Below are 7,890 nucleotides of genomic sequence, written 5' to 3' on the forward strand. Positions count from 1 at the left end.
CCTACGAAGTTCACGTAAATAGTCGTCAGGCAGATTCTTCGCGGCTTGGGACGGTGTGTTCAAAAATGACTTAGCCCACTGCTTTTGCTTGTTAGAATATACTGGCTTGGGCTCGCCCTCTCTTTTCTTCTTGCAGTCCTCCTTCCATTTCTCATGCTGAGCAGCCACGGCCGCTGCATTTTCCTCGACACTAAGTTCCCAAGGCCTCGGGATGAGAGGCTTCAGTGATGGCTCTGGTATCTTTGTGGTTCTAGGTACATAAGGGTCCGGGTTAATAACCCAGGACTGCTTCTGCTTCTTCGCCGGAGGTGGATTGGGGGGCGGTGTCTGCTGATTACCCACCGGACGAGGACTGGGGGGCGGCGGCTGCTTACCCGCCGGAGGTGAATTGGGGGGCGGCGTCGGCTGACGTGAAGGAGGTGTAGGTGAAGCACCACCACCACCACCGCCACCGTCACCGCCACCGCCACCGCCACCACCGTAGGGGGGTGGACTTGTTGGCGCCTCGCCTGGAAACTTGATAAATTTCTTCTGCCATAGAATGAACTGGCGCTTGACATCTCCAAGTCTTTTCACCCCTTCAGGTGTAGCAATGTCAATGTCCAGGTCCTCAAACCCTTGGACTATCTCCTCCACCGTGGCACGAGCATAGCCATCTTGAATGGGGTTGTTGTGGTGGAGTGCTCCAGGTGGTAAAGCACTGCCGATGGCTACCTTCATGGACATGTTCCCGATAGGATAATATAGATGACATGCTTTCATCTCCTTTATATCGTGTGGTGACCCGGCATACCACTGCATGGTGTAGTATGCAAGTCTGATATAACACCAATGAAACACCGTTCCACTAGTATTATATCGCTCAGAGTGGTACAACAGAAATATATGCGGGTCCAAGGTATGTCTATAGAATTACAACACCGACTCTGTTACAAAAGATCCACTACTAGATATTCCATTTTAGCCGAGGGCCAACTTACCGTCGGAAATCACAGTTCACCGTCGGATACCATGATAACTTACGGTGCACCGTCGGTCATCTCCCCTCGGCTATGCTCGGTCGGCCATTACATGGATGGCCGACGGTACAGTCGGGTATTATCTTCGCCTACGGTAAGAAGTCAACGGTTAACCGTCGGATATTTTTTGGTCGCCAGCTGTGGCACAAAGCTTATATCCGACGGTCTACCGTCGAGTATTTATTGGTCGACAGTTATTGGTTCTCGTCAGTTTTCGTAATACTTGACCGGATATTTTGCCCGTCGGGGGATGGTATAACTAAGAGGAGAACCGTACTATCAGTTAATATAAATATCACCAGTGCATGCACCCCATCGGGGATCCTTATAGTTGAGGGCCAGCCAACAACGCTTATTGGTAAATTTACTATCCATAATCACCCCTTTGGGATTTCTTTCACCGAGCGGTGTTGCACAACAGGGAAATGCAATTCAACAATACTATTTCAGAATATTAGCATTTAAAAAACATCTCATATTACAACATGACCAAATAGCGTATACCATATTTAGAGTAACACCGCAATGTATATGATCCATCTAGGAAATGTCAAATGCAAAAGAAAAATAATGGTCTGAACATTTGGCATAAGCCAAAATTTCCAAAAGCTGAACGGCTTGCGTTGTTGCATGACTTGAAAGGCCACTAGACTCATCACCAATGTTCACCGATATCAGCAAAGCTATCATCACACCATCGTTATATGGATCATAACACTTGTCGTCGTAACCATAGCCACCCTTAATACCTGCGCCGTAGATATCATCTCCCTCGATGCCATGCATAGATGTCATGATTCTTTTCACGAGTGTAACGTTGCTTCACATTCCCTGGGAAATGATAAAGACTGGTTGTAAGTGAGATGGAAAATAATGCAATGGAGATGGAACTTATAGTAAAATAAATCATATTTTTTTGGAATATCATGCATACGAAGTGATAATCGTTTCCTCCAGTGTATAATTGAACTACAAGTGCCACCCATATTTTTTTGGAATCATCTACACAGGACATTAAACTAATCGTGTCTTTGTGTTAGAGCTAGAAGTCTCGCAAGTGTACAAGAGCTAAAACGATTATCACTTCGTTGTGCTGGTGGATTTTCGTGGTGATCCATGTATGATTTGTTTTACTATATGTTTCAATAGATATAGCTAGAATGCTTCAAATAGACACGATAAATGACATGACACTTTTGTTAACGAAGAGATCGAACTTACATATATTGATTAAATGCACAACTTGCTCCAGCAGACATGTATCAAGAGTAGCACACCTTACCTGCATCGGAAATTGAAAACGTCAAGCATGCCCAGATTGTCCTGAAAAGTTGTTCACCTCAAGCTACAGAGATCACCGTTGTACTCATGGTGTGTTCCCCTGGTGAAACAAAGGCAGCAGTACAATAGAAAAATGCCAAGCATTGTGTTTTCTCTCTATTCCCACCTAGACAGAAATCCCTAATAGATGATAATAAAAACAAAGGTCGAATATGCTCACCCTCCTCGTTAGCGCACAACTAGGACTCGCGAACCAAATACATCGTAGATCCTGAATCACGCCAAACAGTGGACTGTCGGCTCTCCCTTCATTCCAGTACAATCAGAGATTCAGAGCAGCAACACACGATTACTGAAAGTTCGGGGGATGCGGAGAAGCATGTGACGCTGGAGAAAACAGGGATACCTTGGCGCTGTCTTGTGATCGCTGCGGCAGAACTCTGGGCCTCTGGGGTACCTGGCAGATTAGTTGTCGCGCTAGAATTAGAGGGAAGCAGACGAACTTCTAAGCACCTGGCAGCTGGATCGAAGGCTCGAAGCAGAGGGGCTCGCGCCTTGGCACCGCCGGAGTTGAGGTAGATCGATAATCACCTGTGCACCCGTCCAAGAGAAGGCCCTAGATTGGTTTTCGCAAATAGGCGGGTTCTTTTTTCTTATGGCAGCGGAGATCGCGGGTTCAGTTTGGAACACGATCACGAGACTGCGGCAATTCAGGACTTAAGGATGTGGATCGTGCGCCAGCGCGCGCGATAATTTTGGCGCGCCAAAAGTCAGGGAATGTAGCCCAAAAATAAATCGCTTCAGCACTACAAACTGTTTGTACAGCCAAGATCTGGTGGTCCTTCGTTCAATCTTCTTTAACCTGTTTGATGGATCGTAAAAACTACCATTTATTTCTAAGTTTGATCCTATGCTATTGTAAAAAAAAAAAGTTTGATCCTATGCTGTGATCAAGGTTGTCTAGCTTCCATGATCAACATGGTAAATATCTCGCTTTCCTGCCTAACCTTTGTTGAAGCCACCTAAACAGACAACGGCTCGATCATCAACTTGTTTGCTTGAGTCTGTGCTCATCGAGCTCAAAAAACATGCATGCTAAACATATTTTAATTCTTAATTACATTCCTCATATATAGAAAAGGTATGCATCCACGACTATACTGCTGGTTGAGGTGTCTTTCATTATCATTTGGGTCTACATCTCACTTCATTTGGTTGATATGGTCATACCCCATGCTTGACCCAATAAACCATTCATACATATCATTGAGCGTTAATTTTCAACGGTCAGTTTACTATATTCCCGTCGTCTATTTTTATGTATAACCGAGAGTAGCACTTAGACCGTCGGTCATTTCTTCACATAACCGAGAGTTGCATATGGACCGTCGGCTACAATTGTTAATACCCGACCGTGCAAGTAAAACTGTCGGGCGTTAGAATAGATAGCCGAGGGGTGGGTTTTCCCCGTCGCTGAACAAACTATACCGTCGGTTATGCTTAGTCTTATCCGAGTGGTTGGTGATAACCATCGGTCATCAATGCTACCGTTGGTAATTAATATATTAGCCGACAGGCCGTCGGTTATTTAATATCACCGTCGGAAATAAGGGAATTTCTAGTAGTGATCAGCACAGCCTCCTACTTTACAATGAGGTAAATCTGCAAATAAACTCCAGAAGAACGACTCGTAGTCTAATTCCATCACGAACTCTATTTGTAGAGTATTTGACTAGCTATAGAGGCTAAGAATAGATTCTAGCTAAATAGGAGCTAGGTTTAGGAAACTAGTTCCCCTCTATGGCTAGACTAGGTTTTCTCCTTGTTGGATGGGGTATCTGACTCCTCTACCAGGGTCCTGTCTCTTGAAGTAGTTGTTGACTTCTTGGTCTTTGAGTTGCGTTGTAGATCCTCCTTCGATGCCTTCATATCTAAGCAGGGGATTTAAGAGTGGGATGAGTACGAGCGTACTCAACAAGTTCATTATAGGAAAGAGGTGTTTAATGCACTAGCTACGGCATTAGACCAGAAAGTCTAATACCAATGCAGGTTTTCATAATCATTTCTTCAAAAGGTTACTTTTATTCAGAAGAACTATGTCCGTCAGCCTTCACCGGTTTACTAGAACTTCATGGAGCTCCTTTCCGGCCGCGTTCGCAGTTCCATATCCCGGAACAGGGAGTGACAGGTCACGGTTCTTTACACTCTGCAGAGGTGTGTTGCTTTACCCATAAGAGATCTTAACCTTGGTGCCAACCGGGCTCGAGTTTCCCGTCCACACTTCCTATGGTGTGAGGCCTAGTATAAGGTCTAGCCAATCATGTTCCTCCGCTACCTCGAACACCCACCCTTTGTTGCATGCGCCGACCCTGGGTCCACGTCGGTCCCATTATTCCCGTAATTTCAGGGTGGACCCCGACCACGACAACAGTGCTGGGCTCTACCATACACTCCTACGCCGGTGGCTGCAACCCATCATAGACCGCAATACCGTGGGGACTTAAGGCTTCCCCAGCCTACCGCTTGCACTTCGCACGACAAGTGTCTACGGACTATGCCGTGGGGACTTAAGGCTTCCCCAGCCTACCGCTTGCCGCCGACAGATACAAGTGTCTACGGTAAAGCGCATCCGTTGATGAACGAGAGGTGGAAACACTTTTGACTACTCCGTCCCACTCCGGATCTTATGGTTAACACGGGTATTACGGCACAAGAATCACTGGCGACATTTGTTGTTTAATCCTAGATGGATATAACCCGTGCAATGGAACCTCCACCATATCAACACAATCCATGGTTCCATTGCCCACCACTTAGTCATATTCATAATTATGAAAGTAGTGGTTTTGATTTTTGTGCAATAGTGATAACCATAATACTTTGCAAGTAATTTGATAAAAATACTCAAATGACATGAGCAAGTGATGAACTTGCCTTTCTTGACTGCAAGATTATGCAGGCAAGGTCTTCGTTACGCAATAACTCCAAATTCTGAAATAGCATCATCATCCCAGAAGGACGATGTTTAAAAGATTGGCAAAAATGCAATAATGCATAAGAATGAGATGCAATCGCTCTAAGCGTGACCTAACCCCGATGATTTAGGATTAGTGAGTGGTAATGATTGGTTTAGGGTGTGTTGCACTTTTAGAGTGATTCACATACAAGGTTCTTATTCAGGTGTGATTACTTGGTATTATAAATAGGTGGATAGTAAAGCATAATAATCAATTGAGTACACGAAGAATGATGATTGGCATATGTTAACAAGTAAAGAACAGTTGTCAGTTTTAGTACTATATGGTATGGTTAATGATTAATTTATCATATACTTTAAAAGAGTAACTTTTGAGACACATGTTCTTAAATAAATAACAAGTATGATAATTAGGTTGAGGGGGTTCTATGGTTGACTATGGTTTCATTTAGTTTCTGGAGTAAGTGGTAAATGGATCACAACCTAGTTGGATTCATTAGCTACTAGGCTTGTATTGTTGAATTAAGCCTAAACATCTTAATTACCAATAGTTGCTATCAAGGTGGTATACCTTGCTGGTGATAGCTGGCTAGGGTTTATAGGTCCTTATAAGCAGGGTTGATGATGATTCTTTATTTACCTCAAAAGAATAACTTTTGAAGAACATACTTCCTAAGTAATAAGAAGTATATCAGTTAGGGTTGAGGTTGTCTAGGTTTTTCTACTGGATCCACTAAGTAAGGAATGATTGACTCCTAAATAGGATGGTTCATAATTATGAGGTATTTGTAGGGTTCAGTGGACTATGGTTATGTAATGATAAATATTGGGCCTAGATGTTATTGGGGTTCATCACAATGGTGTGATGCTATGCATGGATGAATAAGGATGATGGTTTTGACAGTAGAAGCTAGGGTTTAAACTTGGTTGATCCTATTTGATCAACTAGGTTTAGTGGTATGCATACATGGAATACTAAATTGCTAGTGATAGGGTTCTACATTTTATGTGGACATAGGTATGTCTTTTAGTTGCTAAATATGAATCTATGATTACTAATGAAGTAACATGATCACATGTTCTAACCTAGGGTTTAGGTTAGAGGCAAACTAGGATTCATATGAATTAATGGAGCTAGGGTTTGGTGCATAGTTGAATTAGGGTTTTAGGGTTCCACATAAAATTATGAGGTTATCACTTGGTTTATAATGAAACTAGGGTTTTCCTAATTACCCTATAATTATTGGATTAATAACTTCATTAATAAAGTTGAAGTTATTAATAACTTTGAAATAAAAATAATGTTGGGTTTGGCATTTTATTATTTTTAATAAATTAATAATTAAGGTAATTATTAATTAGGGTTTAAATTTCCACTAATAAAGATTTAACAAAATAACAAATAAGGAAAATTAGCTTTAATGTTTTCTTTATTTTCTTACTGGTTTTTATTTATTTTAGAAGGTTTTCTTAATTATTGAATTTTAATTCAATTAGTAATAAAAGAAAGGATTTAATGATTAAGTATAAAACAATTAAATTTTTATTAAAAATAAAAATTTCATATTATATTTTTATTAGATAGGGTTTATCTTTATAAGAATTTTGATATCTTATATTTATTTTTCTGAGCTATATTGGATTTTCTACAATTTGTGAAAGTTGCAGCAATTTCTGGAATTGAATTTAAACAAAATTACTGAAGTCACCCGGTTAATCTACCCACCCGATCGACTGGTGGGCCAAGGCCACGTCACCCGCCACGTCTCCTTTGACCGAAGTCAAAATGGACGGGGTGACACGGGAGTGGCCGGCCGGCGGCCAGACGGGGACTACGCCGGCGATCTCCTGCTCGCGCGGACGGCTGACGGTTTTCATTCGAACCAGGGGATCAGGAGGAGTCTAACGGTGGTCTTGCTGCTAGCTATTGCCTACTGGAGCATGACCGGCGGCGAAGTACGGCAGCGGCGGAGATATGCGCACGGTAGCGAGGCTCTGCGAGGCATGATCGACCAAGTCGAGTACAATCGGCAGATTTAATGACTCACCGTGAGCATGTAGGTCTTGACGGCAAGGCGAACGGTGGTCCGAGTCGCCGGAATTAACAGCTCCGGTCATCGAAGAAGTTGAGCTCGACGGAGATGCTCCAGGGTGATTCGGTTCGATTCCTCGAGCTGGTGGAGCAAGTCGAGGACGGCGGTCATCATGGCGGTCACGGCGAGGCTTGGGGAGGCTTCGAACGGCGGCAATGAGGATGGCCGGGGCGAGCTAGGGTTCCGTCTGGGGAGGATTTTGGAGCAGAGAGAAAGGGGAATGGCTCATTAGGGTTCCTAGCGGCGGCGAGGCGATCCTTATAGACATCCGGGGGCGGCGGCACACATCTTGGCGCGGCCGGTGGCCGTGGTGCTGCCACCGAGCAGCTTGCTCGATCGAGAGGTGGAAGACGATCCCCTCCCTCGTGAAATATCTGGCGAATGGTTAAGTTGGGTTGGGCCATTGATGGACTGCTTTGGTGGGCCGGATTGTGGGCTGGTGCTGGGTTGTGCTAGTGGGTTTGGCAGCTGGGCTACGTCGGTGGTAAGCCGTAAGCTCCTTCTTATTTTATTTTCTGTT

The 7,890-nt window shown here is 43.8% G+C and overlaps 1 long non-coding RNA gene across 1 annotated transcript; it reads right to left on the reverse strand.

Moving 5' to 3' along the window:
• Window positions 1-1,495: 1,495 nt before the first annotated feature.
• LOC127313251 (uncharacterized) lies at window positions 1,496-2,395 on the reverse strand. Its single transcript, XR_007858853.1, has 2 exons — window positions 2,241-2,395; window positions 1,496-1,850 (listed from the first exon to the last, which is right to left on the reverse strand). It is a non-coding gene; the product is annotated as an uncharacterized lncRNA (long non-coding RNA).
• Between the last annotated feature and the right edge of the window lie 5,495 nt (window positions 2,396-7,890).

Source organism: Lolium perenne, chromosome 7 (assembly GCF_019359855.2).
Source record: "Lolium perenne isolate Kyuss_39 chromosome 7, Kyuss_2.0, whole genome shotgun sequence".
NCBI classification, from domain to species: Eukaryota; Viridiplantae; Streptophyta; class Magnoliopsida; order Poales; family Poaceae; genus Lolium; species Lolium perenne.